We start from the raw sequence: 24,088 nt of genomic DNA, 5'->3' as shown, positions 1-24,088 counted from the left end.
CCTGAGCACAATGATACCACCCATAGGTGGTCAAATTGTTTGAGGCTAAAAAGGCCATATTTCGGAGGTGCACATATTTTCCTTTTTATTTTGACATCTGCTCAGTCTGCGCCCATGTCCTATTTGGATAAATATTTTATTTTGTATTTTATGTTTGATATTTTTGCTGGAACTGGATGATTCTCCTGATGGTGTCGTCACTAAATCACTAACTTTAAATGTTACCACATTTTTATTTATCTTTTTTCAACTTTTTGCATTTTCTAAGAATTTTGCTGGGCTCAATTGGCTTGCATGGTTGAATGCAGTACCTGTTTTCAACCTGCAGGGGAGCCCACTCTACGGAGCGATCACAGTGGATCCTGGCGAGGGTTTTCATTGTGTCGCTGGCATTTCAGAAACACTCTTTACGTTTAGGAGACAGTCGTTGATCACTTCCTAAGCTCTTTTACATCAGGCGTTCACCCCCATACAGTATATGGTGGGCAGTGACGTCCGGGAGAGGGGCCACACAGGTCCCCTGCTGCAGATTTCAGTGTTGCTGAATGCCTCAATATCGAGGCATTACAATAACACCTCTTAAGCATATAAAGCAATCTTATCTTTGCCAGGCAAATCATTGGTTGTTTTTGCTCGACTTACCTGACATGTCATTGGTCGTTAAACAGAAGAACTAGCTTTGCTGTTGTAATCACACACTTGTTCTTGTTTTTCAGAGCAAAACTACATTTTGTTGTGAGGTCATCTCTTGCTAAAGTGGTGAGCTATTTATCTTGGTTTAAGTAATCTCACCACTTTGCAGCAGAATTTATACAATTATCCTTGTGTTTTTTTTTTTATCAATCAAATCTATTGGGAAGGTATTCTAGGGAGGTAGACACTATACCAAAATACTAGATGGCTACATCTAACCTCAGGTGCTCCATTTAGACTACAAAGGATACTATGTATAAAAATTATTATGGTGCAAAATTTGAAAAATCATGTGATCACCACGGTCCTGCAATTGGACCATTCCATGCTACAATGGTGATAAGACCACTTTTGAAACTTTGCATTTGATTATATATATATATATATATATATATATATATATATATTTATAGATATATACCTTATAAATCATAGATCAATGTGAGTAAAACAGTGCTGGTTTTGTTACTAATTGTGTTTCTTTGTGACACCCAGAAGTTTTCACCAGGGGGCTTGCAAACCAAACTAGCAAATTTACTTTTATTGTTCTATTCATGACTCCCCTCTGACCCGTAATATTCTTTGTAATGTATGTCATTTCTTTTCTTTTTTGGGTTATAGCAGAGAGATGTTTGACATGTTTTTTTATAGCACCGCAAGTCACAGCATGCAAAGCTAGAAATCAAATCTCTGATGGCTGAAGCATGAAATGAGTCAGTTGTCAGATATATACTAATAGAGTTAGCCCTTCATCTTCCACAACCATCGTGTTTGTCAATTGATCAATTTCTTACTGTAATATGAGCATTTAAACATACCCTACAGATCATCATTGTATTTATATTAATAGCTAATATGCAATAAATAATGTAAGAAGGTAGGAGGAGGTATTTAATGGAAATTTTCCCTAGGGTCTCATTGGCATTACAGAGGTCTAGCTAGTTTTTATATGCTACAAAATACAATTCCTGTCACTGTATAATATTCATGTAGGAGACAGGTGATCAACCTAACCTATTTTGGATCAGCAATTACAATGCAATTAAATTAAAGATTATTCAATAGAGTTTTTTGCTAAATTCTATTTAAATATGTTAAACCTGGATATCTGACAGCTTTTAAATGCAAAGACATCCATCTACACAAAGGACTATTCTCTATTTATCAGAGACAGGTGATAAGACAACTGCTGAGTTAATAAGATTGTAATTTTATGTGCCTTTTGGGACCAGCTATTCCATCATTGTTCTCATGACTGCACATATACCAGAAGAATACCAGAGGAATAACGGAATGAAGCTAGCACAGTCAACTTGAATGACAACTATCACATCAATTGAGTTTAATAATTATTAAGAGAACTTGATAAATATCTAAAATCTTAATGTGATTCCAAGAGTTTTTTTTTGTCATTATTTATCAAGGTGGCGTATTTTTTGTACTGAAAATACACCATTGTACAAATTGAGTCCTGTCAAATAAAACACATTATTATTATTATACTGGTGAAATAAGTTTGCCGATACTGTTTAGAAGTAGGCTAGAAGTCATGGGGAACATTTTCCTAAACAGACACCACAAACACATAAGACTTTCACATAGCAAAAGGTGCTATCATGGTGAAGGTGTATCCTAGTGTCTCTTTTTACAGCTAAAACATAGCTTACACACTTTTAAAACTTCAATAACTGGGTCCTCTGGTGCAAAATTGGTAAATATACAGTATATTTCCACAGTTGTGTGAACATTAAATATGCCAGTGTTCCTCATTACCATTATCTTTAATTTTAATGTTTTGGTGGCATGTGAAATATAATAAGCTATTATCGCTTGTGGTAAAAAAAAAAACTTTTTAGTGAAATACTTAGCTAGACACTTGTATCTTTCTGATTTGTATATGGCCAACTGTGTCTTTTAGTTTGCTAATAATATTAAAAGAAAACAGTGGTTATAGCAGATAGGGCTTGGTAAGAAGCTAGAATTGTCCCAGATGCTGATATTATCACATAAAAGGACTTCCCAGAGGAATTATGGAATTTATTAAATCTGACATTTGCATTTATAAATGCTAATGCATATATCAAATGGTTGCTTTTGGAGACTTGATTCTGAACACTACTTCATGTGACCAATGTCACTAGCCTAGCACCTTTATGTATTAAAGCACCTGTTAAGAGAAGATGGAGAGAAAGCGTTTCTGAAAGTATCTTTATATTTTTTATGGGGGATCATTTTTATGTGAATTTTTAGTTGTTGAATTTAGTGTTTAGCAGAGCAGCAGTTATGTCACATTTGGATTATAGGCCACCCTTATGTTTATTGGTTGAGAAAAGGTCAGCAGTCAGACCTAATGAAAAGCAACCATGTTTCCTAATCACAAGAGGTGCAGATTGGATGTTGAGAAATGAGGATTGCCAATGGGATACCATAAGGCAGGAGGTTCTGGCTCTGGTAGGTCAAAATAAATAAAGGCTCCAGGCACTCAAGGGTTCCAGCTCAGGCAGATTTATTAAAGGAAGACAGCAACAACGCTTCAACCTCACAATGAGGTCTTTATCAAGTTCATTGTGAGGTCGAAACGTTGTTGCCGTCTTCCTTTAATAAATCTGCCTGAGCTGGAACCCTTGAGTGCCTGGAGCCTTTATTTATTTTGATGTACTGGGGAGCTGGCCCTTCCTGGCACAGTTAAGCACCTGAGTTCCTTTGGTGTGTGTGCAGATTCCTCATTCTGGTGACTGGCTCTGGTAGGGGCTGAAGGAGTGCCTCATGTTAATTTGCTTCATATGAGAAACAATTTATTTAGTGTACCCTTGCTCATACTTCATCTTTTTTGGAGGGCTTCACTGCAAAGTCTTTAATGGGACAAGATGTATGGTTAAGGAGGTTGTCACCTTAAAGATACAGGTATAGAATTGTAGGATAAGCATGGAGGAGGCATTTGGCAGTTAACAAAGACGTACCTTTTGCAGAGGTATGTTCACCGTGGGTGTTAAAATTTTATGTTTTGGTTGATGAAGTTCCAGAAGGCTGAGTCCTAAGGGAAAGTGTCAATATCAATCCACCTGCTCTTATGGCTTGTTCCGCCAGTGTTGGTATTAAGGTGTGTAAAAGCGTCCCTCAGTTGAGTGTTTTGCCCAATCAATGAGGATACAAAATGACAGCACTATACACGCAATTATTTGATCAAGCAAAACATTAATATGGATCACTACCGCAGGGTAGATAGTTTCTTATGCGAGTACAATACATTCACTTCACACAATAAACACTATTTGTCAACAATACAGTAATATATCACCAAGCCACGTATCACTCTCTTAGCTGGCCTGGGAAGCCCTTGTCAGTCTGTTCAGAGGGCATAGCTTCCACTCGATCACACTGGATCCTGTCCTGGGCTGCCTGTACACATCTGACACCGCAGGTGAGGCTTCAAATTTCGTGGTCTTTACGTCATGGTGTTACCGTAAAATGTTACCGCAAATGCTCTGAAAAATGACCATCGTCTTATATTCAAGGTCATCTTCTAATTAGACCTCAAATAGAGATCTGATTACAAGACTAAGATCCAGATCCCCCGCAGCGCTGCAGGGGACCGGGATCCTTCTCTCCAGCAGCTGGTGGGCATCTACAACCACCTCTGCTGCCGGGGCATCTATGACATCATATGACCTTCTGGTACTGATTCATTTGAAGTGCCAGCAGCAGCAGTGGAGGTTGTCTGTGCACATCGCGCAGAACCTCTACTGGCTGCCCCCACTACACACCCGGGAAGTCGGGGGAGAGTAAGAGTGGCATATAGGGGGGAGTATAAGGGCTTTCTAGAGGCAGAGTGGCAGATAGGTGGTTAAAAGGAATATCAGGGAAGCAGAGTAGCATATAGGGGTGTATAAAGCATATCTGGGGGGCAGATGTGCATAACTGGGGGGGCAGGTTGACAAAAGGGAATAAAAACAAAAAAAAAATTCTCAGTCATAGTTTTTATTATACAAGAAAAAATTACTTACATGTGAATATTTACTAGTAAAACTTTTTTCTTATAGGGTAGTCATATATTCAGGCTCTTTTTCCTAAATGAATATTCAAATTTTGGGTGGTCATCTTATAATAGAGCAAATAATGTATCTTTAGTTGGCTTCTGTTCTGTGTGTCACGACCACTCACGCTAAGGCACTAACCGCAGAAGTTCTTCCGCCCAGAAGATCACAACCAAAGGAGATCCTTGGCAGTAGTAAACCAGGATGATCCCAACAGCTAGGAGGCCAGGTGTAAGCGGATATAAATATAGGTATGAGTTAAATATGCAAGCTGGATCCAAAAACTAACTCAGCAGTGCAGGAGTTAACACGACTAGGATAGCTGGGTCGGTACACAAAGCGGGTAGTCATACAACCCAGGAGTCAACCTCAGAGTGGGTAGTCAGAAAATCACTAGGCAGAAAGAACAGTGAGGCAGACAAAGGATCAAAATATCTGGGAACAAGACTTCAGCAAACTTAACGCTACAAAGACCACAACAGGGTAACTGGATAGAACGTTTCCAGGTTTTTAAATCCGGCGCCCATCTCGAGCTCCGCCCCCAACCACGTCACTGTAGCTCCAGGCAGCCATCCTTACCACTCCTCCAACCCTGCCTAGCCGTGCCCCCTTCATTCCTGACAGGAGGACCGCCGGCGATCCGTGAGCCAGTAAGTATAGCATTCTGAGGGTCTCTGCTCCATCGTGCATCCTGATGCCGAACGGTAGCAAGATCCCCAGACCCTTCTGTTTGTCCCCGATGTCGGCGGATGGACACCTGACCGCCCGCATCCGAGACTCTTTGGGTTGCCCCCGATGACTGACGGGTACTGGCAGCTGGCTGCCCGCACTCGTCTGGGACCGGGGGTAGTGACACTGGGAAGCAGGCTGGCCCTCTATTTTATGGTGCTGGCCAGGCACTTTAAATAGAAGTCTTTCGCCATTTTGTTCTTATGTGTTTGGGTGGTTCCTCATCTATTCGGCACAGTGATCTGTACATGTTGACGCCTAAGTTACAAGTTATACAACTATCCTTAACTAATTAACCGTGTCGTGACCATGCATAGGAGTCACACAATAAGCATTAAAGGGAGTAGCCACCTCAATTTAAAGGTTTTGGTTGGATAGGAGCCCGGCAATTGTAGGGGCAACAGAGGTTATTTTGTAACACCGATGTTTACTGTTAATTTGAAATAAAAGTGAATATTTATATCTGTTCAATAAAGAGACGTGACCTTTACACATTCAAAATTATTATTTGCCTGCTGTGTGTTTTTTGTTTTGGGGGGGGTGGCAAATTACCTGGTGTCTGGTCAAGACTTTTATTTTTATTAGTTATCAATAGACTTGAATGATTGCAGCAAGAGAATCCTGGTTAGGACACTGTAGTTTTGGACAAAGCAGCTAGGAACACCCTGGTTAAAAAAGGAATATGCTTCACATCTACTATGGCACAGGTATTATGTAGCCACCAGTCTTATATAGTCATCATTAGAACAGACATTCAGCCAGTTATTTGTTGGAATGATTTTAATTAATGTATATTGACTGCGTAACGAACATAACAGATTCGCTTTTTTGTAGTTCTCCAATGATTGTATGCATTTTGCCTAAAAAGTACATGATACATAATTGAGAGACACAACCTTTCATATATAAATATATGGATTCCTTCATAAAGACCAACCTTTCATACAGAGCATAAAATAAACAGCTTGTTTCTATGACAACCCGGATCACCTTGGAGATGATAAATACCAGTATCATGAAAATGTAGCAAGGCTTTCCCCTGTGGTTTTGCTAATTACGTGCAGATAACATGCAGAAAAAGTAATTGGCTGGGAGACAAATCTGTGGATATAACTGTTAATTTACCAATGTCAGGGGTGCTTAATGGGCTTACTTTTTATTATTTTATCTGAATATCAATACATTCCACAGTGCTAAAAGCAAAATCATATGTAAGTTTAGAACATTATGGACATATTGTTGATAACCAACATTTCCGGCAAGATGGTTGCAAGCATAATCAATTAATAGAATAACTATCTATGGTCTATCTAGTTCATTGTTAACAGCTGCACAATTAAGCTTATCCATTTTGTTAAACTCTTTAGCTGTATAGGGTTTGGACAATATAATAAAAATTATAATAAAAAAAAACTGTCACCTATAATCCAATATTAAACTCATGCCTTTATTCGCCTTTGGCATCTTCCCAGCCTTGTTTTGGACATATACAAATTCCAAAACTTTTTTATAGTTATTTGAATTAAATGTGAATGAATGTGAATGAATATGTTTACAGTTATATTTAACGGACTTCATACAATTTGTAACTTGTTGGGCATTGTTGAATAATCTGTACTTGCATGAAAATTGGATCACTTATCTATTTTGGTAGCAATACACATTCTTTCTCCAAGCACTAAAAGTTTCATATATATAGGTGCAAACAATGCTTTTATGACAGACATTTTTTACATAAACCTATAGTGTGGTGCATTTTCGTTGGGGCTATAGTATAGCATCCCAGCCACACCTTACCTCCATGCTGCTGTCCTTTCTACTAAGTGCTAGGATATAACATCATGGCGCTGGTTTATTTCCCCAACCGGCCCAGGTTATGCCCCGTTAGGGCAATCTCCCTTGCTTTTGCTCAGTGGGCTACCTTCCCCAAGCCTTGCTGCTCTAGACATAGGCCTAGTTGGCATAGGCTAGATTACATCACTGCCCAGGGTTCAAGGTGAGTGATTGTGTATCTGTGTGTATCATAGTGCTTGTGTGTATTGTAGTGGCCGTGTTACAATGAGTGAGTGTGTGTATTTGTCTGGGTTTTTGAAGTGGGAGTATATGTGTGAGTATGTTTGTGTTTACTAGTTTTAGTCAGGCAGGGCAAGGGGCTACTTGCCTTTACATGCACCCTTGGTCATGCTCTCATGCTATCTCTTAATGTTTCCCTACCTTCTCCACTGACGGATTCTGTGTCCCTGTCTCGTTTGACAGCAAATATGTGTGATTAAGGGAATGAATAAGTATATGAGTATATGAATGAGTGAATTAATGTTTGTGAATGAGTGTGGGTGTGTGATATCATGGATGTGTAAGGGGGGTAGCATGGCATTGGGATGCTGTAATCACACTCCTATCATGCCCAGGTTCTAGCATATATAGACTGGCAGCCTAAGGCCTTGGGACATTGAAAGCGGCTGTCGTGCGGCAGTCACTCCGCTGGCGCCTAATGAAATTAAAGTGGCCGGTGTGCATGCACCGTGCCACCCAATGGCCGTGCCTCAGCTCTTTCTCCCACCCCTTTTAAGACTTGGGACAAAGAGCTGAGGCATGGCCATTGGGCCTGACTGTCGCACGGGCGTACCTAGAGTATTTGGCACCTGCGCCCCCTCTCCCCCCCACACACTTTAAAACTGCATAGTTTCTATGGTTAGGTAAACATTGACAGGGGTACAGCATAACCTATTACCGTATTTGCTCGATTATAAGACAAGGTTTTTTTAAGAGCACATATTCTGAAAAATACCCCTCGTCTTATAATCGGGGTCGTCTTATAATCAGACCTCAAATAGGTCTGACTATGAGACTAAGATACTGAAGCCCACGGGGGCCAGAATGGACTAGAGTGGGCCCTGACAGAGTGCTGAGCAGGGCTAGGCTAAGGCAGGAATTGTGGATTTTAGGGGAGGAGTTTTGGTAGGAGGATATTTAAGTTTGGTGATCACAGGGGTAAGGATCCATTTTGTTTAACCTTACCTGGTGGTGTTTGTCTTTCCCTGTCTATCTCTTGTTGTCTCTCTTGTATACTTGGCTGTTTCTTGCTTCTGTTTCTTTTGTGTTCCTTTGCTGTCTGTTTCTCTCTTGTGTCCTGGCCTGTCTTTGTTTTTTGTGTCATTTTGTGTTTGGGTCTGTCTTGTTTCTGTGTTTTTGTGTCTGAGTCTTTTCCTTTTTATCTGGGGCTCTTTTCTGTGTGCCTGTCTGTTCTTTCTTTGTTCCCCCCTTTTTTCTCTCTCCCCTCTTTTTTCTCTCTCCCCTTTTCTCGTCCCCTGCAGGTGTCTGTATGGATTTGAGGTTCTGCAGCAGCTGTTGGACCTTGTGGCTGCAGGAGCGACTAGGCCGCATGCTGGATCCAGCTGGACTGTTCCTGAAGGCTGGCATGGAGGACTGCAGCAGCGTTGGAGCATAGGAGCGGAGGCAGACCTGAGGAGGACGACGCAGATGGCCCAGGACGTAGCCTGGGAGTCAAAGCAACCCATTTGCAGGCCTTCAGAGGCATACTGGTGTGCAGTGCAACGGCATAGAGGAGGCTTCGGCCCTCGCAGCGTTCCATCACAGCGGGCCAGAAGGGCCCATGGGAAGGCAGTGATTTCAGATGGCCCAGCTGGGTGTCCTGTGGCTGCTGGCCGCTCCCCAGATGGAAAAGGGAGCGCAGAGTGCAAGGAGTCAACAGTTGCAGGAGGTGATTCGGCCTGGTATAGGCCTCTGAGGCCTACCGCAGTGTTTCCCCAGATGTGGGTCCTCCAGGAGTCATCCAGGGAGGCAGAGCAGCTGGCAGGACGGCCGGGTGCAGCCTGCACTGCGGCCTGTGCAGATGTCAAGGTAGGGAGACACCGGAGTGAGGCCTAGGCAGTTACCTGGGGCAGCTGCCGTGGGGCAGGAGGTTTTGGCTGTGGAGCAGGGGGGCTGGGGAGGCCCCTCTTTTTCCCAAACTCCATCCTGAAGTGGCATATGGGGGGTTTCCGGCTGCAGCGCCCCATCCCTCTCACAGACACGCAGGCACACCCTAATTGCTGCATCCATCAGGGTGGGATGAGTTGGTGGGAATCTGCACACCAAAGAGGTGGTTTTGGTGCTGCCACTCCTGCGGTGTTTCTCTGCGGCGGCACAGGATCATACGACCTTGCTGTACGGGACGGCCATGGGGTCCATTATTAAGGTTTCTTTTTTGCGTGTTATTTTCATCGGGTGCACATGTGTGGGTTGATGCTGAGATGTTTTCAGGGGCTGTAGTGTGGTATCTATGGAGCGTATAGTGGGGAGTTTCCTGGGAAGTTTATAGATGTGCTGGGCTTGAGATTCTTTGCAGGTTACATTGCATTTGTTTGTGTGGTTCTGGCAGGTTCCGTAGCAATGTTTTATTTGGAGGCAGTGGCATGGTTTTAGGTCACGGTTACTGACGGACCACTGCAGGGGGAAAGCATGGCTCTTGAGAGCTGTCAGTCTAATCGGTGGTTGGAGGGAGGTGAAACCTGGTAGACAGACGTGACAGGGGGGATATGATAGAAACGTTTAAATGCTTAAGGGGAATCAACAAGTTAAAGGGAGAGATTTTCTTTTAAAGTAAGTACTACCACTGCAAGAGGACATAGTCATAAGCTAGAGGGGCAATGGCTTAAAGGTAACATCAGGAAATATTACTTACTGAAAAGGGTAGTGGATGCATGGCATAGCCTTCCAGCAGAAGTGGTAGATGTTAATACGGTGCAAACGTTTGGCCGGGCATGGGATAGGCATAGGACAGAGTTAGATATAGGATAAGGGCAGGTACTAAGGAAAGTACTCAGATATTGGGCAGACTGGATGGGCCTGATGGTTATTATCTGCTGTCACTTTCTAAGTTTTTATATGTTACGGTGTGTTGGAAAAGTTTGTGTCCCCCCCCCTTTATTACCCCCTCCTGTAGCTGCTTCTTGAGTGGGTTGCACAGGCAGCTTTACACAGGGAACCTTTGCTTTGTTGTGGTGTGAAGCTGCATTTGTCCAGGTTGCTTGCAATCACGTAGGGTCATGCTGGGGTTTTGGGGTGTGGGGGTAAGGGTTATCTGTTGATGTGACAAATTGCATCGTTGAAGGGTTGCAGCAGTAAGGCGATGTTAATGGTTGTTTTTTCTGAGGTGTTTTATATCTCCTGAACGGTGTCCCCGGTTAGCCTGGGGGTCATGTTAAGATGGAGGAGGGGGACGAGAGGCATGAGGGAAATTGTTTCTGGCTTCCTCTGGGAAGCATGGATGGGACGAGGTTAAGGAAAGGGGGCTACGATACCGAGGTTTTCTGAAACTTTCGGTACAGGGGTACGGCATGACTGGGGTGAGATGTATTGGAGAGAGTCTCCTGACTAGGGATCCGATCTGTTTGTCAGGTTTGTTGTATGGGGGTAATGTTTTTGGTGGGGTCGCCATAGAGAGAGCTGTTTTGTTGGTGCCTGGGGGATAGCGGTGGGGGGCCAAATGGTTCCGTCATGGGGTTTGAAGCTGATTCTGTTGGGATGGTTGATTCGCTTTGCAGGAAGAGTGCCTGTCAGCATTTCCCGGGGCCATGGGGTCTACGGTTTGTCCGAAGACTTCAAGCGGGCTGGGGTATGTACCACATGGCCCAAAGTGATTTCGTGGGGCTGCGGGGCGAGTCTCCTGTTTTGGGTGCCGCTGTCTGATTTTGATCTGCTTCTGGTACGTCTAAGAGGTCACCATCTTTGGGGAGGGGTGGTGGTGTTCAATGTCTTTTCTGGGTTCCTTCGGTTTTCCGTGCACTTACTCTGAGCGATTGGAAACTTGCTGGTGCATAGGTTTGTTAAATTTCCCTGGTCTTGATTCGGTTTGGCTTTTCGGGAGCTGGAGGGCTCTGATTCGGGTAACTATGTGTGGGGTGGGGTGGGGTGAAGCAGGTGCTGAGAGCTGACTTGCTGGTCAGTGAGCTCTTGCTCCACAGGCTGCGGGGCAGTGTTTGGGACAATTGGTGACGGGGTTGTCCAGGGGGCCATTGGTTCATGGTAGTATGGCCTGAGGTCTGGGATATATTCGCCCTCTCCTTGTTTTCTTTGAACCGTTCCACTTAGTGTTGGCCCTGTTTTGGGGAGTTGGCAGGGGTATTGGTAGGGTGGTTTTGATGGAGCTATATCGGAGGAAGGGCACTTTGGTTCTTATGGTTGGTGGCTTTGGTGGATGTTTTTGTGCTTGGTGGTGCATGTTTTCGTTCGGGTGTTGCATAGCAGTATCGCTGATTCTTGTTTTGCTTCATTGGAAGTGGCCTCGGCAGATGGAGTTGGGGGTACACCATTCGGGGGCTTGCTTTGCCTGGCAGTATAGTGGACTCCCAAGGTCACAAATATTGGCATTGGTGGGATTGTTTGTGGTGGCAGTATATTCAGTGGGTGGCCCGCGTAGCCATGTTCAGGTGGTTCCTGGCAGGGGCGACCCCTTCCCAGGTCTATGGGTTAGGGCTGGGTGATGCACTCCTTAGTTTGTGGATGTGGGATCAAGTGGTGGGTGTTCCTACCCCCCCATTGGGATTTGTGGGAGGCGGTTAATGAGGTTTCACTGTCTAATTTTGCTTTGGACGTTGCTGTGCGATAGTGCTGGTGCGGATGTCTTGGTGGGCAGGTTTGGTTTGTCTACTGTGCCCTATGATGCCATGTGGATGGGCTTTTGGGGGTTCTATCAGCGGATTGTGTTCTTCCGGGTACATCAGGATGGATGTTGGCTCGGTCTGCTTGGCCGCCTTCGTTTTTTCTTCGGGCCTCTTTTGGTAGGCAGGTTATCAGCCATTCTCAAGAGTAATGACCCCGACGGGGACCGCAGTTAGGTGTAGCGGTTTGCAGCTGGGTCTCCAAGGGGTTTTGGTGCTTGGTGATTGAGTTTTTGGTGGTGGTTTGGTTGCCATTACACAATTTTGGTTATGTGTAAGATTGTTTTTGTTCTTCTTCTTGCTGGGGGGGTGCCGGTTTGTGGGGGTCACCTATCGGCATTCACTAGTTATGGGGATGTGGCGGAACTGTGGTTGGAGAACTGAGCCCGTCGGTGGGGGCCGCAGTTGGGCATAGCGTTTGTGCAGCTGGGTTACCCAGAGGGTTTGGTGCTTGTGGGATGGAAATTTTGGTGTGGGTTGTTGGACCTTGGTGGCTCAACATTACAAAACTTGTTCAGTTATGAGTTTGTTCATTTATGTTGCTGATGTGAGGGTTGGTCACCGTGAGACGGTTGATTTGGTTTGTACAGGTGCCGTGCCTGTTGTTAGCACCTTACGTGAGTTAGAGGGGTATTGAGCATTGCCTGGGCGTCATGGTTACGCTGCTGGTGTGCTTTGTCCAGAGGCAGCAAAGGTGGATGGGCTGGTTTGTGGTGCTGGATAGGTTTTTGTAGGCATTTGGCGCAGATTTCTTGATTTTGTGAGTGGCGGTGGGTTTTGAACGGGCCAAGCTTTCTTTTGTGGGGGGAGCCCATCCGGCTTGAGGTGTCAAGGGATGGGCTCATGGCGGTAGCTTGCCAGGTATCCAAGGGGTTAATGTGGTGGTATGATCATTGGTGGTCATAACCGGTGGGAGGTTCCTTGCAAGGAGTGGTGCTCGGAACCTCAGGTCCGGGTTGGGGCATCCTGGTATGTCCCCTCCCAAAATTGGTGTGTGGTATGGTACCTGGATAACTTGGCAAGCTAGGTTGGTTTTGGTTACGTCATTGTCTCTGTTAACGCATCTATGTTTATTATTTCAGGTTTTACAGGACAATGACTGTTAAATAAAACGGCTGTGGCCTTTTCAAACCCATCTTGTGTGTTGGTGTTTTATTTAATTGAGCAAATGAGCCAAGCCTGGCCCGTGAGTCGAAGCTACATCTGTCATGAAGCCCACGGGGGCCAGAATGGACTAGAGTGGGCCCTGACAGAGTGCTGAGCAGGGCTAGGCTAAGGCAGGAATTGTGGATTTTAGGGGAGGAGTTTTGGTAGGAGGATATTTAAGTTTGGTGATCACAGGGGTAAGGATCCATTTTGTTTAACCTTACCTGGTGGTGTTTGTCCCACCCTCCCTCCCCTTATGTGGTTGAGTTTGTGGAGTAGTGTTGCTGCATTAGTCACAGTTGTGGGCGGTAGCTTGCCAGGTTTCTAAGGGGTTAATGTGGTGGTATGATCCTTGGTGGTCATAACCGGTGGGAGGTTCCTTGCAAGGAGTGGTGCTCGGAACCTCGGGTCCTGGTTGGGGCATCCTGGTATGTCCTCTCCCAAATTGGTGTGTGGTATGGTGTTGCTGCATTAGTCACAGTCGTGGGCGGTAGCTTGCCAGGTATCTAAGGGGTTAATGTGGTGGTATGATCCTTGGTGGTCATAACCGGTGGGAGGTTCCTTGCAAGGAGTGGTGCTCGGAACCTCGGGGCCGGGTTGGGGCATCCTGGTATGTCCCCTCCCAAATTGGTGTCTGGTATGGTGTTGCTGCATTAGTCACAGTCGTGGGCGGTAGCTTGCCAGGTATCCAAGGGGTTAATGTGGTGGTATGATCATTGGTGGTCATAACCGGTGGGAGGTTCCTTGCAAGGAGTGGTGCTCGGAACCTCAGGTCCGGGTTGGGGCATCCTGGTATGTCCCCTCCCAAAATTGGTGTGTGGTATGGTACCTGGATAACTTGGCAAGCTAGGTTGGTTTTGGTTACGTCATTGTCTCTGTTAACGCATCTATGTTTATTATTTCAGGTTTTACAGGACAATGACTGTTAAATAAAACGGCTGTGGCCTTTTCAAACCCATCTTGTGTGTTGGTGTTTTATTTAATTGAGCAAATGAGCCAAGCCTGGCCCGTGAGTCGAAGCTACATCTGTCAAGATCCCCGCAACTCTGCAGGGGACCTGGATCCTCTTGTCTCCCCCCGCCCCCCAACTTACCAGTGCTTCTGAGTCCCCGAGGTGTAGCTGGGGCAGCGTGTAGACATCCATTGCGTAGACCTTCCCCGGCTGTCAGAGATCAGAGTTCCCCTCTACAAACTAGACATACACAAACTGCGCAATACATTTTAAAGCTGGATATAACTTATTACTTAAATTGACTTAATCAAAAGATCCCATTGACCATACAGTCCAAGCCCCTTTTAAAGTGTACCAGTCGTTGAAATAGAAGATAACCTTTTGCCTATATATTGTGCTAGCCAACTGGCTACCACATGTATGTGTAATAAGATGATGTTTAATATTACACCCCCTTCCTATTATCTCTATGCCGGATCTAAGCAGACACAAAGATGTGTCATACTTAACCTGCAGTGGACCCTGTCATCTATGTTTTTGGTTGATAGATCACTTTTAGGAGGTTTAGAGCTGGATCATATCCTTTTTCCTTTAGGGACAATCTGACAAGGGTTACAGTGGAAGATCTCTGCCAACCAGCTAGAAATTCATTAGTGTTCCGATGAATGCATCAGATGTTGCCCATGAAACATTATTCATGCTGTAATTTCTATTTCTCTTCAGCTTTCTATATCCAGCTTATGCACTGCTTAACACCCATGATACGTTCTATGTAATAGGACGATATGTGATTTGGACATTGTGAGACAACCATACTAAAGTATATATGCTGCTATGTCCGATTCTCCCATCGGGATTTCTGAGAGCACAGATGTGTATTTATAGACATTATGCAGCCTATACCTGTACAGATAAATTCAAGTACAGATTTTTGGAAGCAACATAACATTTTACATAAGAAAACTATCAAGAAATCCCCTACTGTTTAGCTTAATAATCCATATATGAATAGACTTTCAAAAACTATTGTAATTAGTTACTGGAAAATGCTTTTTTAGCATTCATTTTCAAAATAGTGACAGCAGAAGCGGCTCTTTGTAAAAATAAATATATATTTTATGTTGCAAGTCTGGTACAGTACAAGGATTAAGAAAGCTATATAAATCCACAGCTTAAATAATTCAAACACATTTGCATGTAAAATGTACCTAATGATAGAATGGTAGAATTTATTAGAAATACCCCAAGATAACCAAATCCCATCTGATCTATAACCATCTATAGATTCTATAAAATATAGCAATTGTGAACAGAATGTCTTAATTGCAAGTTTTTCTTTTGCTTGTGCCATATAGTGCAAAAGGAAATAGAGTTAATAAATAGATGACACCATCATTTTGTGTTTTCCCCATGAAATACAAGCCACAGGCTAGTTATGATACATGCAGAAGATTTTTAATCATAGTCCCCGTCTAGATAACTGTTCTTGTGACATATTGGCCCAAGTGATGTGTATCAGCAATCAAGTTACTTTATTAATAGATTTGCAATTACCATCACCTTAACACCATACATTATCCACAACACCTATAGGAAAACTAGTGCAGAAAGAGAGGAGCACTCAAGGTTGGGGCAGAAAGCCAAATAGCCGAACTCTTGTGTGAATATTAAAAGCTGTTTGGAGACCCAGAATTAGCTGCGATGATCTGGGCAAACCTAGAGGGTTCCTAGGTATGCTTTATGTATATATATATATATATATATATATATATATATATATATTTGGTAAGGGTAAAACATGTGCAAAACGCCCAGTGGGCTGGATAGGTGCTTATCAGGGATACTGGACAGTAGCGACAGCAGAGGAGCGGAGACCAGTATGCAGGAGAACAGGCACGGTATTTAGTAAATCAGTCCCAAGGCCAAGGAGGAATCAGAAGGATAAACGTAGGCAAGCCGGGTCTGGTACACGAAGGGTCAATAGTATAGAGGAGTCAAGGCAAGCCGGGTCTGGTACACGAAGGGTAGGTAAGTAGAGGAGTCAAGGCAAGCCGGGTCTGGTACACGAAGATAATCAGCAAGATTATCAGCGGGAGGCCGAGGTACGTATAGGAAGCACAATAACTGAGCACTGAGCAAAGCTCAGTGCTCGTTTTTAAATTTGCCGCTCGGTTACGCCCCGCCCCTAGGGGCGGGACAGTCTCCGAGCGTGCACTCAGTGTTCCCAGAATGGGAACAATAAAGTTAATCTAGAGGGCGCACGCGTGCCCCTAGCAACACACGCCGGAGGAAGAAGAAAAGAAGATGGATGCCGCGGCGATGGAACCCGTACCCGCGGGTAGCGGGTATTCCGGTGAGTCGCTGCGGCGAATCCTCACTGCTGGACCCTGACAGATCCCCCCCTAACGAGAGGCCTCCGCCCTCTAGCAGGACCGGGGCGTCCAGGATGGAGGTTATGAACGGAAGAGACCAGGTCAGGTGCATGAACTGTGGTGGCTGGTTCCCAAGAATCCTCGTCTGGGTTATAGCCCTTCCAGCGTATCAGATACTGCAATTGGCTGCGGTGGTAACGGGAATCCAGAATTTCTTCTACTTCATATTCAGGAGTGTCATTGATCAAAACAGGAGGGGGAGGAGTAGGATGCCGGCCAGGGAATGGATTGTCGTGCCAAGGTTTAAGTAGTGATACATGAAACACCGGGTGTTCAGACATGGAGCTTGGTAATTGTAGTTCTACAGCCGAGGGCGAGATGAGGCGTGAGATGGAGAAAGGCCCGATATATCTAGGGCCTAGTTTAGTTGTGGGGCATGTCAATTTAAGGTGTTTGGTTGAGAGCCAGACCTTCTCTCCAAGCCGATAGGTAGGAGCCTCCCTTCTATGGCGATCTGCAAATGCTTTATAATAACGTTGGGCATTAAGTAACGTGGAACGAAGTAACTGGAAGTTTTTGGACAGATGAGTGACGTGGTCAGTAACAGAAGGAACAGTACTGTGAATAGGTGCACCAGGTAACATAGTTGGATGGTATCCATAGTTAACAAAAAACGGTGACATCTTGATGGAGCGGTGTAAGTGATTATTATAGGCGAACTCTGCAAGGAGTAAGTAGGAACTCCAGTCGTCCTGTAGGTATGTAGTATAACATCTGAGATATTGTTCCAGTGTTTGGTTCGTACGTTCCGTTTGGCCGTTGCTTTGAGGATGATATGCTGAAGATAGAAAACGACGTACATGAAGTTGTTCACAAAACGCCCTCCAGAATCGCGAAGTGAATTGAGACCCCCTGTCGGACACCACTGTTTCAGGTAAACCGTGTAAGCGAAAAACATTCCGGATAAATAAAGTGGCAGTCTCTGTAGCAGATGGGAGATGATTATGCGGAATAAAGTGAGCCATCTTGGTAAATCTGTCCACAATCACCAATAAAGTAGTAAAACGATCAGAGATTGGTAGATCCGTAACGAAATCCAGAGAAATATCTGTCCATGGTCTCGCCGGGGCTGGAAGGGGTTGAAGAAGACCTGCAGGACGTTGAGACACCCCCTTAGAACGGGCACAAGTATCGCATGAAAAAACGTACTTGGTTACGTCGTCTTTCAGAGTGGGCCACCAGAAGGAACGTTTTATTAAGTCCAAAGTCTGATGAAGACCCCCGTGACCTGCAACAGGTGAGTCATGGTGTGCTCGTAGAATTTGGAGCCGGGCTGCAGGAGGTACGTATACCTGGTCTTGGTGGTAATAAAACCCATGTGGTCTCTGTAATCCTGGGATTTTGGAGGAGTCAGCATTAATGGAGTTTCTCCAACTGACTCCCAAATAGAGTGGGTCAAAGCAAGGAAGTGTGAGGGAGCCAAAAACGATATCTTGATCAGGAGGATAAACGGGTGCTCCATCAAACATACGTGACAGGGAATCAACTTTAGTGTTGCGTGAACCTGGGCAATACGTGATGTGTAGCTGAAATCGGGTAAAGAACAGTGCCCACCTAGCCAGGCGAGGTTGCAGGCGTTTAGCCGAGCGTAGGTATTCCAAGTTCTTATGGTCGGTATAGACCGTGACAGGATGTATTGCCCCCTCCAGATGGTGTCTCCATTCTTCTAAGGCCAGTTTAATAGCCAGCAACTCTCTCTCTCCTACACAATAATTCCTCTCTGCGGGCGAAAGGGTCCGAGAGAAATAAGCCACGGGGTGCAGTTGACCATCAGTCTCTTGCCTCTGTGATAGTACTGCACCTACCGCGGTATCCGAGGCGTCAACCTCGAGGGTAAATGGGTTGTGGGGATTAGGTAACTGGAGGATAGGAGCAGAGACGAATTTGTCCTTTAAAAATTGAAAAGTCCGTTGAGCACCCTCTGTCCAGACAAACTTGTTGCTTGTAGATGTGAGAGAGAGAGGCTGTATGTGCTTTGAAAAGTCTCTGATAAATTTACGATAATAATTAGCGAAGCCAATGAATCGTTGCACCCCCTTCCGGTCAATGGGTGGCGGCCAATTAAGAATCGCCTCCACCTTTTTGGGATCCATCTATATGTTCGTGGGAGACAAAATATACCCTAAAAACTCGATGCTTTGGACCTCGAACATACACTTTTCAAGTTTCGCATACACTCCATGGGTTCGTAATCTAGCGAGTACTTGATTAACATGTGATCGATGAAGCTCTAGTGATGGAGAAAAAATTAAAATATCGTCCAGATACACTATCACAAAGTGATCCAAGATGTCGCGGAAGACGTCGTTAATAAAATGTTGGAATGTGGCGGGGGCGTTGCATAGCCCAAATGGCATTACAAGGTACTCATAATGACCGTAGCGACATCGGAATGCTGTCTTCCATTCATCTCCTTTGCGGATCCTCACTAGGTTATAGGCTCCTCGTAAATCGATCTTGGTGAAGTAATTCGCAGAACGAGCATGCTCGAGTAGTTCAGGGATCAATGGAAGGGGATATCTATTTTTTACAGTAATGTTGTTAAGTTCTCTGTAGTCAATGCAGGGTCGTAAGCCTCCGTCTTTTTTGTGTACGAAGAAGATGCCTGCACCGGCTAGAGATGTGGAGTGACGAATGAAGCCTCTAGCGAGATTGTCGTCAACGTATTCCTTTAAGGTAGTTAATTCAGGTTCAGACAAAGGGTAGATTCTGTCGAACGGAATGGGTGCCCCAGGATAAAGTTCGATAGGACAGTCGTATGGCCTAGAAGGTGGAAGTTCTTCAGCGGCCTTCTTTTCCAAGACGTCCGCGTACTGTCTGTATTGGTTGGGTAAACCGGTAGTGGACTGGGTGAGACAGACCGTAGTACGCTGTAAACAGTGATTTGAGGTGAATCGAAAAACCCCTGTCTCCCAGTTAATGGAGGGATTGTGTAGGCGCAGCCATGGGAGGCCGAGAATGAGGGGGAAAATGGGAGAAGGAACAACGTCAAAGCGGAGAGTCTCCACATGCTTGTCGCCAATCTTAAGGTGCAGGGTGCAGGTCTCTTGGATGATAGGCCCAGTCTTCAGAGGACTACCGTCCACGAGCAGGATGGAAATAGGGTGTCTCTTGCAATGTGTAGGAATAGAGAGGGACTGAACATATTTTTGATCAATAAAGTTACCACTTGCTCCGGAGTCAATCATTGCAGAGAGGTTAGCGAAGCCCTTCCTCCACTGTAAAGACACGGAGAAGGATAGGTGAGACGGGGTACTTGTAACAGGATCAGAGCGAATGTGCAGGTGTGCTAAAGATCGCTTACCCTTGTTGGAGCGGGTTCGAGCTCTACAGTCCTGGAAAGCGTGGCCAGCTTTGCCGCAATAGAGACAAAGTCCTAGGGAGCGACGACGCTCTTTCTCTGCCGCAGTTAAGGGTCCTCGAACAATCCCAATCTGCATTGGTTCTTCCTGAGGAAGAGACGGCAGGGAAGTTGACGAGGATCTGGCCGGAGTCCAGGAGGGAGAGGTGGACAACCGTTCTTTACGTCTCTCACGGAGTCGGCGATCAATGTGAGTGGCCAAGGTGATGAGATCTTCCAAGCCAGCAGGAGTGGTGGTGCGAGTGGAGGTGAGTAGGGGTTGTAGCTACGGCTGTGAACAACTATAGAATGAAGCAGGAGCTTGAAACTCCACCCCCCCCCTTTTCCCTCCCAGCACATAAAATAAGTTGAGCTGGTGAACACCTCTGAGAAAACAAAACCCTCCTCCCTCCCACCCAGCATGAGAAGCAAGTGTAGTTTAAATGAAACCACCTCTCCCTCACGTGAAGCAAACGAGTAGCTCAACCAACCAAAAACTGCCCTTCCCTTCATGCAAGTGAAGCAAATGAGTAGCTTGACCAAACCCACCCACGCACGTAAGGCAAACAAGTAGCTCATTGAAGCAGCTCAGTGAAATGAGCTCCCTCCTCTCTCACCCTTTTCCTTCCAGCACATGGAAACTAGCAGAACCGTGGCACAGCTATGACTGGACAAGGAGCAGTGAAGTATAAGAATGTGCAGCGACACAATGCCCTGGAAGTGTAACAAGACACCTCTAGGAGAGAAAGACTGAACGCCCTGCATGTCTAAGGAGACGCCCAGGGGTTTCCAAACTCCCACAAACGTAAGTCCTCCAGATCGCAAACATAATTTCCTGAAGGAGAGGATGTTGTACCCCCTAAGACCCTTCTCACAAATACAGACTGTATGTACAGACATGTACATTCGGATTCGGACGAATTGCAAATTTACAGAATTTTAGTAAATTCAGCGATTTGTACGAAGCCCAGATCCCCCATGACTCGGATGAAAACAAAGCAAAAAGGTCTGAACTTCCATCGGAACTACGTGGGCCTACATTCTCTCACACGCGGATTACATTTTTCTCTCACGCTCTCTAAATGTTTCTCTACCTTCTCTCCCAATCACTTGCGCTTCTGCCAGCCATTTCCGCTTCTCCATCTTCTTCAATATCTTCTTCAGTTTCTACCTACTTTAATAAGAGGGTGGTGGATAAGTGGGGCAGCCTCACAGAAGAAGACTCTTAAGGTCCACAGGACCCCTGAGACCTTTGGTTTCACCAAATACAGGTCCAACAAATATCAAAACAAAAAAGGTATCCTCGTTCATAAAAAAAAGTTATCTGCTTTACAAACCAAAAATTAAAAAGTAAAAACCAATATACGGTACATGTGGCATTGCTCTATTCAAGGAGTATTGCTAAACATTATTATATTAATATATATATATATATTAATATTATATATATTATTGTGTTACAGTAGCAATGGCACCAAACTTGTGAAATAAATCCTATGTAAAACTGCAAAAAAATGGACTAGGAAAGGAGAGCTAAAGGAATATGGGAGGGCGTTGTTGCTATGTTGTAAGCATCCTTAAAGAAGTGGGTCTTGAGGGATTTTTTGAAGGAATAAACGCAGGTGGAGAGACGGATAGACCGGGGAGAGCATTCCAGAGGATAGGGGCAGCCCTTGAGAAATCTTGTAAGTGGGCATGAGAACTAGAAATCAGTGGATAGAAGGAGATAATTGGATGAGCGGAGAGACCGGTTAGGAGTGTATTTAGAGATAAGTGAGGAGATGTAGAGAGGGGAACCGCTGTGAAGGGCTTTAAAAGTAAGAGTGAGGATTTTGAAATGAATCCTGAAGCGCACAGGCAGCCAGTGAAGAGACTGACAGAGGGGAGAGACGTTAGTAAACCGATGTGAGAGGACGATAAGTCTGGCAGCAGCATTCATGGTGGATTCTAGAGGGGTGAGACGATAAGAGGGAGACCGGCTAAGATAGAGTTACAATAGTCAAGACGGGAGATAATCAGGGCATGGACAAGAGCCTTAGTGGCATGCTGTGTTAGGAAGGGACGGATGCGGGCAAAGTTTTTAGATGGAGGCGACAGTTTTTAGAGACAGACTGAATATGGGGTGTGAAAGAAAGGTCGGAGTCAAGGGTGACACCAAGACAGCATGCATGAGGAGACGGGGAGATGATAGCACCATTATATTGAGGGAAATCTTAGATGGGGGGATCTTAGCATTAGAGGGAGGGAAGATAAGGAGTTCAGTTTTGGAGAGGTTAAGTTTCAAGAAACGTGCAGACATCCAGGTAGAGACAGATGCAAGGCAGTTAGTTACACAATCTAAGAAAGAGGCAGAAAGATCAGAGGAGGATAGATATATCTGGGTGTCATCAGCATACAGGTGGTATTGAAAGGATGAGATCAGTTTGCCAAGGGAGGAAGTGTAAAGAGAGAACAAAAGGGGTCCTAAAACTGAGCCTTGGGGTATATATATATATATATATATATATACACACATACACACACACAGGGAAATTGCATTAAACATATGGTAAAAGTGGCAGAAAGTTCAAGTTACTAAATGGAAAAAAGCCTTGTCATGAATGGGTTAAATACATTTTTGTACGTTCTAATAAGTGGCCTTTCAAACACATGACTAAAGTGGAGCTGCACACGGCAGACTCATTACAACAAGAACCTTTTTAACCTAGACTGCTGAATTTTAATTTAACTTTTTTTGATTTGTGCACAAAGTCATGATTAGATAATTAACTCTGATTTCAAATGCTTAATCTAATTTTCAAAGTTAGTTGTGTAATTACTCAATATCGTCAATTTTTATTTTGTGATGCCCTTCCAAGTAGCAGGTAGTTTAGCGGTAAATGTAAGTTTTTGTTATAATAGTACTGTATTAGTAATACAATATTTTGTTTATGTTTCTACATTTAATTAGCAAATAATAATTAAGCAACATATTTTACTTAATTTCTAGATCCCATAGGTCTTTACCTTGCATTCTCAGATGAAATTTAAAAAAAAAGGGGCTGGCGACTGCCTCTTTTTCCCCCCACTTCATAACAGCCGGGCAGCTAATGATAAAATAAGCATAAGGTTTATAGGTCCAATTATAACTCCCAACCCAAGGCCCTCCTAGAATGTAGAACAAAATATGATATAGGATGCACAGACCCTTACAATGTTGCCCTTATCTTTGCATGGTTTGGGATATAAAGGGTGTCATTGTTTTGTGGGAGGAGATTTAAACTTAAATCTCTATATGCATTTTCAGATTCCTCTACAAATGCACTTGTTAATTAGGAGCTATCACTCCCGCCCCCTTATCCAATTACACACCTGTTTCATCTTTACTACCCAAATGCTTTTATTTGTTTTTTGTGTATAAAGGTTGTGTAAGCGTCTAGCTGTGTTTCTATACTGTGCCTGTCTATGTACCTCTTGTTTTGATTTTATGGTCTATGGACTTGATTAAATTAATTAATTAATATATTTTACAATGGATGCTTCCTCTCTATTCCTTGGTGTCAGCTGGCAACTTCTGATCCTTTGTTTGTTTTTAACATCCAGTTATTTTAAATAAACGAAAAATGTACCTTTATTTTTTATCCAATTAATCAAAAAAATAATTGGCCAACTAATCGATTATGTAAATAATAGCTAGTTGCAGCCCTATTGCAAGTTAATAAATAGTTTATTTTGGTACAAACAAGTTACTGTTGTAGGGTGTGTTGGAGAAGCTGTAGCGCACTAGTGCAGTGTATTATAGGGATTGCAGCAGACATTTTCCCCTCTGTTCCTGAGTAGAGTTTGTTTGATTAAGACAATTGCCCATTTACGTTACCAGCCAAACCTCTAATTTGTGGACAAGTTAAATTTTTTATTATCATATTTTTTATTTATCATATCACATTATTTTTCATTAATAAATATCTGACTAAACCAGGCATATAATATATATGCCTGGTTTTGTATTTACCAGGCATATAATATACCATATATAATATATATGCCTGATATAATTCACTCCTGCTCCACTGGGCTACAAGTGCCAAATTATCCAAAATTTGTTGTCAAATTGTGTGGCT

The sequence above is a fragment of the Spea bombifrons genome, chromosome 3 (assembly GCF_027358695.1).
Source record: "Spea bombifrons isolate aSpeBom1 chromosome 3, aSpeBom1.2.pri, whole genome shotgun sequence".
NCBI classification, from domain to species: Eukaryota; Metazoa; Chordata; class Amphibia; order Anura; family Pelobatidae; genus Spea; species Spea bombifrons.
Note: the sequence above shows the minus strand (reverse complement) of the source record.